We start from the raw sequence: 11190 nt of genomic DNA, 5'->3' as shown, positions 1-11190 counted from the left end.
TGTGTCTGGGAAATGGCAGTCGGTGGCTTCAAATGACAATTCCATCTTCCTTCTCATGGCTTTCTTATCGTAGAAAAGATTGTCCTTTAAAAATAACTTTACTTCATCCGGTTCATCACTTCAATCTTTTTTTTTCCTTTGAAATATGACAATGCCTTGAGGTGCAATATTAGCATATCTCAGCTATAAGACAGCAGTTGAGTGCCAGGAAGGGACGCATGTGAGGAACCAGATAAATCATCTGTGATTTATAGAGGGAGCCATGTTTGGCTGAGATGCATTACTGTATGATGGTGTTTGGAATGCAGATTGTTAGGCTATTAATTGTTCATTGACTAGCCATGTTAACTAAACCAATTTGAGAAATTAATAACATGACATGTCCTTTCTGTGATTGTCTCTGTTTGTGTGTGTGTGTGTGTGCGTGTGTGTGATGAGAGGACATTGCAAATATGTCCCATTTCCACTTAGGTCTTATGACTTTCTCTGCCATGACTCTCATTCTTTTCCATATCTACATATTTCTTTCTTTCGTATTTTTGTACATTATCATCACATCAACTATCTAGATATAGGCTGTGATGATCAACAATACTGTCTTTTATGCTGTTATGGGTTGTGGAAAAACTGTTGCTGTTATGAACATAGTGATCAGCTCATGGAAATAATTTAAAGATCACATATCGTATTTCTTTCCCTACAATTTTAAATAGTTTCTTGAGGTCATCATAAAAACCTGTGTCATACTGGCCACAACACAAAAATGGAGAAGCAACATAACATCATTTTCAACCCTGTCTGAAGAGCCCTGTTCAGAGTACCTCATCTGTGTGTTTGTTCTTTTACAGACATGTTGCACGGTGGCTTTGCTTTAAAGCTACATTGTGTACTTTTTTGAGTTAATTCTTAGCAAAAACCCATTTGTTCTTTCAAAAATATGTGCTCATTCATGTGTAATTATTTCCACTTACTAATCAAAGTATTCTCGTAAGTGTAGAATCTGCTATTCCAAATACATACGCGCGAGTCGCGCAAATGGCTGAATCCATGTTGCGCCTCCATCTTTGAAATACATTCGCCAACGAGGGACATTCCTGGAAATTCAGCTCCGCCTTTCGCGCTTGTAGGCAACACTCATTGCATGATCAGTCTACTCGCGACTGCCGGCAGATTTGAAAGTCTGTTGAAAATGGAGGATTACAACTATTCTCGAGGACATGAAAAGGAGTCGCCAAGGAAGCGAAAAAGAGAATTAAAACGCCAACGCGACCGGAAAAACAACAGACCAAAGTCAATATTGGAGTGGCTTTTCTAAGATGGAAAGAGCTCGTGAGGAGCAAGGATTTTAAAAGGGACGCCGAAATGGCCTGCTTTCTCCTCGACAGGTAATTTGGCCTATTCGTGTAAACATACAGTCTATGGTGTAAATTCGAAGTTTTATAGTTGCTTGGCTTAGTATAGCATGGTTGTCCATAACGCTAGAATGACGTCTGGGATACTTTTCCTCGCGTCGATGAAAAAGGATTGTAACATAAATCTGCTATGACGGATCACAGGCAAAGGGCACTAAATTGTAGTTATTTTTCATTGCTTTTGCTTTGTAGCCTAAATATATCCTAATCTGATAATGCTAGTGTAGCCAATTCCAAGGGTGACGTTCACATCCTGAGGCCTGTCCTGTAGTCTTATTAATTGTAGACGTAGCCTACTAAATTGTCTGAACGTTTTTCACTGCATGAAAACAATTGTTGATTCTATGTGATTGTTGTTTGATAATAACTGAAAGTATATTTTTAATATCTTGGTGTTTACCATTTTATGTACTGTTATATGTTGTGAAACGCTCTGCTTATTCATTTCAGATGAGCATCTTGGCGCAATTGCAGAAGCCCCTGAAATTGAGAACCTTGAACAGAGGTAACCCATCAATGCTCATAATGTCTATACCCGATGACATTCTCTATTGTATATTTTCATGATATAAGCATTTATATATATTTTTTACAAAGCCTACATGACATGAGCATCGTGGAGGAGGATGTGGACGAAATTCAATGGTCTTGTTATGTGATGCACGTGCATGCCTTCATTGTAACCTTGCCTGTAACTCAGTCTAGGCAAAATAGCACTATACAGATTAGTAACAATATATTGAACTATATAAAATGGCGTGTATGTCTAACGACACTGCATGTCTTCCACAGGATCAGCTTTCCAGGAGACTGCAAATTTAGAATGATGGCCCATGTTGCTTCAAAGGCACCATACAAAAAGGAAGGGTTCATGTGTAAATACCATAATTTGTTAATTTCTGTAAATAAATATATTGCAAATAACATTGTTGACCATGTTACTGTCATTTGGTGTTTCAAAATGGTAAATTACCACAACTCCTTTTTTAATTATAAGTTTGTGGATGTAATGTATGAGGTACAGCATGAACAGTCTCTTATCAATTCTAAAAGTTTTTATTTTCATGAAAGCAAAATATAGCGATGTACCGGTGTAAAATAAATTAAATACAGTTTTAAAAGGAACAGGCAGTACAAGAACACTAATACAAAACTATTTACAATAACACAACATTACAACATTATAGGAAGGTGAAATAAATTCCAGAGATGTCCCTGAGGGTCAGGGAATTTATCCCTTATCCTACACACACAGCTTGGGATCACTCTTCTATTACCCTGTCCTAGAGACCCATGCTGCCAGAAAATGAAATGTCTGTAGGTAGCATATCTGAACTCTATTGTCATCACCTGGCTCTCTTACATGGCCTAATGCTGTGATGTCTGTGATGTACTGCCTGTGAATCTGGAGAAAACCTTCATCTAGGCAGTGCTGTGTGTAGTGAGGCAGAAGGCTCACACAGGTGGCAGGGTTTTGTCCACAGCATTTTCTCTTCTGATCGATTGGCATGTCTCTGCAGTGTGTACAACTACACCAAGGCATCCCTGGCACAGGTGGGGGGACGACATGTCTGCACTGATGCATCAAACACCAGACCTGGCTGCCTCACTATAGCAACTGTGTGGTGAGGTTCCTGTGCTCTTGCAGGCTCATTCCATCCACAAGTCTGAAGAAATAAGACACAAGAAATAAGATCAGATAGGCTTGTTTAGGTAGCAAAGTTAGATTGTTAGCAGAGTAGTAGTAATAGTAGCCTACTCTGTGTCATTTTTCAAGTGTTCACACAAAATGATGAATACTATGTATGTGTATGGACAATGAAAAGGTGAAAATGTTGTGTAACATTTTCTATAGACCATAACGTAATTATGTGTCGTGATTTCACTGGGAGACAACTCGCATCATGCAGTTGACTGGCAACAGCTAGAAATTGCTACAAACAATTGAGATACAAACAGGCAGGGAAGCTACACCAAGCGCGTGACTGAAGCGTTCCGTTCACAACGCGTAAAATCAATTTTAGATGAATGGTCTATTTTTTTTCTGCAGCAGACGCAACGCAAACGAACGTGCCTGGTGCAGCTTCCGAGCTAATTTCGGTGTCATTGACATTGATACTGTTCAGAGAAATATATTAAAAACACAAACCTCCGTTGCTTCTCTCCTTTGTCTTTGAAGTTCTTCCAGTCTCTCCTCGTCATCTTTTGGAGTCTTACTTTTTCTTTGCATAGGAGGTCTCATCGATCCTCTGCCACCGGCTCTTGGCTTTTCTTTACCTTTCCCTCTTCCTTTACCTTTCCCTTGCACCTCCGTTGCATCGACTGATCTCTGACTCTGCTCACTGAGAAAAATAGTAGGCTACGCTGTAAACATTGCCTTTACACTATTAATCTCGCACATACAGAATAACGATAGCACTGAATCTACTGTACTATAACATTAGCATGCATTCGTTTGGAAACCTGATAGCTGATGCTAGCAATGAAATAGTAGCCTACCAAAATAATGAAAACGTAAAACTAGGCTATTCACTTTACATAGAGGTCATACCCAACATGTTTACTGGCTATATAACTAAATGCAATGTGTAATTGTTTTCTAAAGTAACCTTATAACTGGAAGGAACACCGGACGAAGTCGTAGTACTGGAAGCAATGTTAACTTTGGCATGAAACGGCCACCGTAGGAGTTAAAATGCGCTCGGAATGGGAGGGGCTAGAAAGTAATATTCAGTTGGTTGTCATATAGAATTTCACCGCTAGATGGGAGAAGTTCTTACACAAGGTAGCTTTAAAGGATAATTCTGGTATTTAGCACTTTGAGTCCCTTTTCTGGTTTGTTTTGGATGAACTAGAGTGGTGGACACCGAAATTTTGACGATTGGTCCTGTCTCGACTTTTCTGACTTGTTTTGAATTGCTTTTACTGCTTCAGAGTGGCTGCTGTGGCATCCCGAGGGGACATGTCGTGGACGGACGGTATATTCCCGTAGAAGGTCATGGAAGTCCCAAGATGGCCGCCTTCGTAGAAACTACATCTCCCATAATGCAATGGGAGGAGTGCAGGTGTTTGGGATTAATCATCAAGGCAGAAGGGAGGCCAACAAAAGGTGGGCCTGGTGGAAGACAAAGGAGCACACGGAGAAAGCCTTGGGACCGCTGCTCCAAGAAAGATACGTTTATGGACTGGAAAGCTGGAACTTGAGTTTTGGACTTTTGAGTTTGGATTTATCTGGAGGACTTAAATGAATGTCAACTCTTGTTGAGACGGAGCTATAAAAGTTTTGGTTGAGTATTTTTCTAACCCTTCCTGAGTTACTCTAAAGAGTGAATTGTAGCAAAATAAAAGCTCCAATCTTCTGTTAACACAGTTTGTTCTTGTCCTAATATTGCCCACACGGCATCAGAACTCAGAAAACCCCTCACAACGCTACACTGCCTACAGGCATGCACAAACACGTCCTTAAAACAACCCTTAACGTTCGTTTTCAAAACTGTGCAACTCACCAAGTGGTTAGTGGTATTTATTGCTGTGCCTTTACTTTATGAAATCTTGCCAGATATATTTAGGAACTGTTTTAGAAAAGCAATAAGCCACTTGAGTCCGTAGATTACACTCATAATAGAACAGCTAAAGGGGGTTTTAGGCACTCTACTTAGCTGTTCTACAATCAGTGTAACCTACGGCCTCTCAGGGCTTATTGCTTAAATATATGCTTTTCAGCCGTGAAAAACGTACTATTATCAAATGCACAGCGTTTTTGAATTGGATGCAGGACATTTTTGAATTGCGGCTTTTGCAAATGTGTCTCCTGTGTCTCCACACCTTTATACTTTCATGTAGCCAATGAAGGCAACAGACAATCCGTCTTCTCTGAGTGAGGCCTTCACTTCCATCTAAGGCTGATATTTGACAGCTGCTGACATGCTGTCATACCCACAAAAGCGAGCATGTTTTCTCTCCAGGTTACTCAATTAAATTACTGCTGCCTGACATCAGCCTAAGATGAAGTTGGCTGCCTTTAAAGCTAAGAAGAGCAACTTCTCTTTGTGACAGTAATGAGAATAAATGTGAAAGGAGCCTGTTGTGTTGACTCTTTTGGCTCGTTAAGAGTCAGGGGATTAGGAATGCAGTGAGTATGTTTCCTTCAAGTAAACAGAGTTGTAATTGGCAGATGTGTCTTATCACTGCCACAGGAACTTTTTTCTCATACCTCTCTCTGCAGAGACAGAAACCTAGACTTCACTTTTACCTAGACAGCCCAGTTTTACTTCCACTTTTACCTAGACAGCCCATTTTTACTTCCAATGACTGATACTTGGCATTCAAAGGTGCTCCTTGTATTAACTTTAAAAAGGGCCTTGCAGCTAATGCAGTCTAATTGTATGATTGGAATCGAGAGAAGACTTCTACCATGGCATAACGAGGCTTTTCTTGCAGGAGCGTTTCGAGCGGGGAACACAGCAAGCTGGTTTGCATATGACCACGACTATGGCACACCCACCCTGCTCTGGAGCCGCATAGCTAACCTGTGATGGACGTCCCCGAGCAAAAGCTTAGCTGTGCTGCAGAGTGCACACTCATCTGCAATTATAAGAGACGAAGGGGTTCTAAGTCTGTTTCTTTTTCTCTTTTCTTAAGCGCCTGCTAGCTTACAAGGTCGACAAAGGTGGGATGTGATTGTGTGTAAGTCTGGTGTGTGTGTGTGTGTGTGTGTGTGTGTGTGTGAGGATTCAGGAGGTGCTCTGGGTCAGTGGTGTGTTGTAACAGACAAAGCATGCATGTTTATTTGTGCACACAAGTGATATGCTAAGGTTTGGTATCTGGGTATGCTCAGTAATTCATACACTTGTGTGTGGTTGTGCCTATGTATCGATGAATATATGTGAATCCGTGTGTCTGCACCTGTGTGTGTGTGTGTGTCTGTGAATTTGCGTGACAGTGTATGTGCTAGTGTTCCAGAGTGTGTGTGTGTGTGTGTGTTTCTGTGTATGTGTGTGCACATGTAGGTGTGTGTGTGTGTGTGTGTGTCTGTGTGAGTGTGTGTGTGTGTGCATGTGTATGTGTGTGCATGTGTACGTGTGTGTGTGTGTGTGTGTGTGTATGTGTATCGTGATGCAGGCTGAATTCTGATTGTACCTCTGCCACCCTCGTCCCTCTCAGGTTTTTGACTGCAGAGAGAGAGAGCCCAGAGCCCGGCAGCCTGCCGAGCTGCAACCTTTGTCTCGCCGCCATCGCTGGGTGCCGCTTCTCAGGTGAACAGAGCGAATGTGATTTCTTTTGCCCTGCTGGAGGTCTGCTACTCATCAGCAAAGCGCTCTCGGCTGGGCCGGCCACTGCATCAAATCACCGGCGCCACGACTTCAGTCTATTTCACTGTCGGAGTGAGAGAGAGAGGAGAGTGGCAGAGAGAACAACAGAATAAGGGTAGATAAAGAGAAGGAACAAGGGAGAGAAAGCGAGAGGAGGGGAGAAAAAGCAGAGAGCAAGGGCTGAAAAGCCAGAGAGAGGAAAGAGGAGAGAGAGGATGTGAAAGAAAGACAGAGACAGAGGGGAAGAGAGAGAGAGAGATCTCTGTATCATCATCATCATCATCACCAGTCACTCCTCTGCAAAAACACTTTACCAAATAACAATATCACTACTCGCTCAGATAAGACAATGGCTTGATTTTATGGCTCATTGGCTGTGCATTTTCCTAGCGGAGACAAGATGGTTCTTCGTGATGTCTGGCTGGCATTTACCCTGTTTGTGTTGTACAGTCAATCGGCGTTTGTAATCTGCTTGCAAGCCACTGGCCAGAGCAGTCAGGGTTCACAGTGAGAGTGAATCAGTGAGAGTGTGTGTGTGTGTGTGTGGGGGGGGGGGGGTGCACTATGGATTACAGGCCGCATGTAAGACAGATCTGGGCCAGATCCTGGATAATTTCCCTTGCTTAAGGCTGCAGTCCACTCCCAACCCTGACGCCCACTCCATCACATTCTAGCAACCGGAGCAAAACTGATATTATTAGGACCTCCGTTTGGCCAGACCTGATGTCTGCCCCCGAGACGAGGAGTGGGGTTTGTACGTCACACGATAAACACCGTGTGCTTTGGCTTGGCTGGTGGCAAACACAGTGTACTTAGCTGGAAAATGAGCAGTGGGATTGTAGCCACAGATGTAATCTGTAATTTAGATGTAATTTGTAATCCTCCTAAATACAAATGTAACCCTTAAATGGTCTCACAGAAGACAATATTAACACAAACATTGTATATAGTTATTATGACCGTCGCGCAGCGAAGCGGCGGTCATATAGGTTTAGTCAAGAATTGTTTTTTTTCTTTTTTTTTTTTTTTTTTCGCATGGCCAAATTTCCGTCAATGATTCCCGGGACACTGAAAGACCGGGGTAGACGAAACTTGGTGGGCATGTAACCCCATATGGATAGCATGGAACCATCATTTTTCGTTTTGATCTGTAGCCCCCCCGCTGGACTGCACCCCCCGAAAGGAGGGTAGGGCAGACACAGTTTTCTGTGAATATCTCGAGAACCGTAAGGTTTAGGAGGACCATTTTTTTTTGTATGTTGATCTCAAGTGGCCATGTCAACCCATTCCATAACCACTCATTTCATGTATAGCGCCACCTAGTTAAACACAAAAAAGTAAAAATGAGGTGTTGTAATCGCAGGTATCTGTGACCTAACGTAGTCAAAACTGCACGAAATTGGAAGTGTAGGATCATTATGACACCCTCTGAATGCACGCCAAGTTTCGTGGAATTCCGTTCATGGGGGGCCACACAATAAATTAATTTATGTTACTATACACCAACTGGCCTGTAGGTGGCCGGAGACAGTTTTCTGTGAATATCTCGAGAACCGTAAGGCCTAGGAGGTCCACCTTTTTTTTGTATGTTGATCTCAAGGGGCCATGTCAATCCATTCCATAAACACTCATTTCATGTATAGCGCCACCTAGTTAAACACAAAAAAGTAAAAATGAGGTGTTGTAATCGCAGGTATCTGTGACCTAACATTAGTCAAAACTGCACGAAATTGGAAGTGTAGGATCATTATGACACCCTCTGTATGCACGCCAAGTTTCATGGAATTCCGTTCATTGGGGGCCACACAATAAATTAATTTATGTTACTATACACCAACTAGCCTGTAGGTGGCCGGAGACAGTTTTCTGTGAATATCTCGAGAACAGTAGGGCCTAGGAGGTCCACCTTTTTTATGTATGTTGGTCTTAAGGGGGCATGTTAACCCATCCCATTACCACTTATTTCATGTATAGCGCCACCTAGTTAAAAATTAAAAAGCAAAAAATTAGGTGTTTTCATCACAATATCTCTGGCTGACATGGTCAAAACTGCACGAAATTGAAAATGTAGGATCATTATGACACCCTCCGAATGCATGCCAAGTTTTGTGAACTTTCGTTCATGGGGGGCCTTACAATAAAATAATTTATGTGTACATTTAGTGACCGTACACCAACAAGGATTCCCGGGACACTGAAAGACCGGGGTACACGAAACTTGGTGGGCATGTAACTCCACATGGATAGCATGGAACCATCGTTTTTCGTTTTGGTCTGTAGCCCCCCCGCTTTACTGGACCCCCCGAAAGGAGGGTAGGGCAGACACAGTTTTCTGTGAATATCTTGAGAACCGTAGGGCCTAGGATGACCAATTTTTTCCGTATGTTTGCCTCCAGGGGTCATGTTAACCCATTTCATGTGCACACATGTGCATAAACAGATACACACACACACACACATACATTCACAGTAATCATACGTATGACACATACTCACACAGTAGACATATGTATGTATGCATGCACATGCACAAACACACATAGGCAAACACACAAGCACGCACACACACACACACACACACACCCACACACATAAACATAAACGTGTACACGCACACATGCACACAATTCAAGAATTTCTCAGAATTATGAACAGGCAAGATGGGGGTGGGGTTGTATAAAATTAATTTTACATGTGGAATCTATGAACTAATTATGTTTTGGTACTTGTTGTCTAGCAGATACCAGTGAGAATTGAGTGTGGCTAATGCAATTTAGTGAGACAGTTAGAATCATATAGGCCAGCCATCACCAAATGGCGGACCGCGGTCCGAGTCCAGACCGTGACGTGATCCTATCCGGACCCAGACCATAATAGCCTAATTTAGATTTCCACGTAAGATTTCAAAGCTGCGCTAAATGTTTCGTTGGTTAGGATAACAGCATTTACTTCAGGAGCTTCAGCAACCATCATTTCGCTTGCTGCTACTCAGTTGCTCAGTTGCTGCTGCCAGTGAAATCTGTGAATTCTGATAAAGTCGAGTCAGTGAGTAGTAGCTACTATGGAGAAGAGACTGATAGCCTGAAACGAGCGAGGAGAGGAGACGGGACGAGAAACAATCAGATGGATATCTAAGTTAACGATAAGTAAGTTATTTTCAAATCATCGATTGCTCAAAGAGGAGAAAGCTAGACAGCGAGAACAGAGCTTTATATAACGATACGGGGCAATACCACGCAAAACTGTCACGTCCGTAACGCCAACTAAATATGGATGTGACAGTTTTGCGCGGAATTGCCCTGGACCTCTTCTATATTCTGAGACAGGCGATTTTAAGCGCCAATTTGAAGCACCTCTACTAGACAAAGCATATATTTTAAGCAAGCATAGGGTAGGCTAGGCCCATTCAACAGTGAACTGAGACCACAGAATATTTTACAATTTAAGAAGGCAATATGATTGATCCACCACAATCTAGTTAAGCCTACATGCATTCACTGCCCAACAACGTGATATTCCTGGGTTTCCAGGATTTCGGTCAACATAAAAAAAAAAAAAATTAAAAAAAAAAAAACTTGCTGATTAACGGGTTCAAGGAACCAGCTGTGGAATATCCATCCTTGTCTCAGCTCAAATTTTATTTTAAGTTCACGTTAAGATCTTAAAAATAACCAAGGCTACTCAGTTTTTCTGCCCAATTAGGCTACTCTTACCTTGCCTTATTTCTCCTCATTTCGAATGTTGCCTTTTAGGCTACTTATTTTATTTCACATTAAACATTAGGCCTAGGCCTACAATCTTCTATTTCTTGAATTTCCCCTTGGGGATCAATAAAGTATCTATCTATCTATCTATCTATCTACAACAAGGCTCCATCCATCCTAATATTATACATACATACACAGGGGCGGACTGGGACCAAAAATCAGCCCTGGCATATTTGGCCCAAGCGGCCCTCAAATCACTCGGGCACGCCTAATTAAATACAAAATCTTTGCATTACCCTTAAATACACTGTCATGGAGCACTGAAAGTGATGTAGGCCTCATTTACTTACTATTACTGCTATCACCTCTGATCAGAGGTAGCCATGGAGCACATGATCTCCATATTCAAGTAGGCTATACAAGCAATTATTAAAGAGTTTCTGCTCAAATTCAAAGTATCATTTCAAATTATCCAATAGGCTACATTTAAACTATACAATGCTCAATTGACAGCAGCACCAAAAAATTACTGAAGTCTGTGTAAAGAGTTAAATTACCCAGATTGTCGTAGACATTAATGTAATTTATACCAGTTATCACTGTAGGACATCTGAAACAACACAAAATAAACAGGGCTGTTGCTGGAAATATTTTATTCCTGTATATACTGCCTACTGTACCTACATTGATGGTACATTTTGGAACAGTATAGCTACAAGCATTTTGGAACAGTATAGCATATTATATAGGTTATAGTTG

The 11190-nt window shown here is 41.7% G+C and overlaps 1 long non-coding RNA gene across 1 annotated transcript; it reads left to right on the top strand.

The window, feature by feature from the left end:
- The first annotated feature begins 1272 nt into the window (after window positions 1–1272).
- On the top strand, window positions 1273–2241 carry LOC143135052 (uncharacterized). Its single transcript, XR_012988776.1, has 3 exons — window positions 1273–1385; window positions 1863–1917; window positions 2205–2241. It is a non-coding gene; the product is annotated as an uncharacterized LOC143135052 (long non-coding RNA).
- The last annotated feature ends 8949 nt before the right edge of the window (window positions 2242–11190 follow it).

Source organism: Alosa pseudoharengus, unplaced genomic scaffold (assembly GCF_046254945.1).
Source record: "Alosa pseudoharengus isolate Yale_2024_CS ecotype anadromous, Long Island Sound unplaced genomic scaffold, YU_APseudo_1.1 YU_APseudo_1.1_scf_2, whole genome shotgun sequence".
Taxonomy (NCBI): Eukaryota; Metazoa; Chordata; class Actinopteri; order Clupeiformes; family Clupeidae; genus Alosa; species Alosa pseudoharengus.
This window is presented reverse-complemented; position numbering and strand designations above follow the sequence as displayed.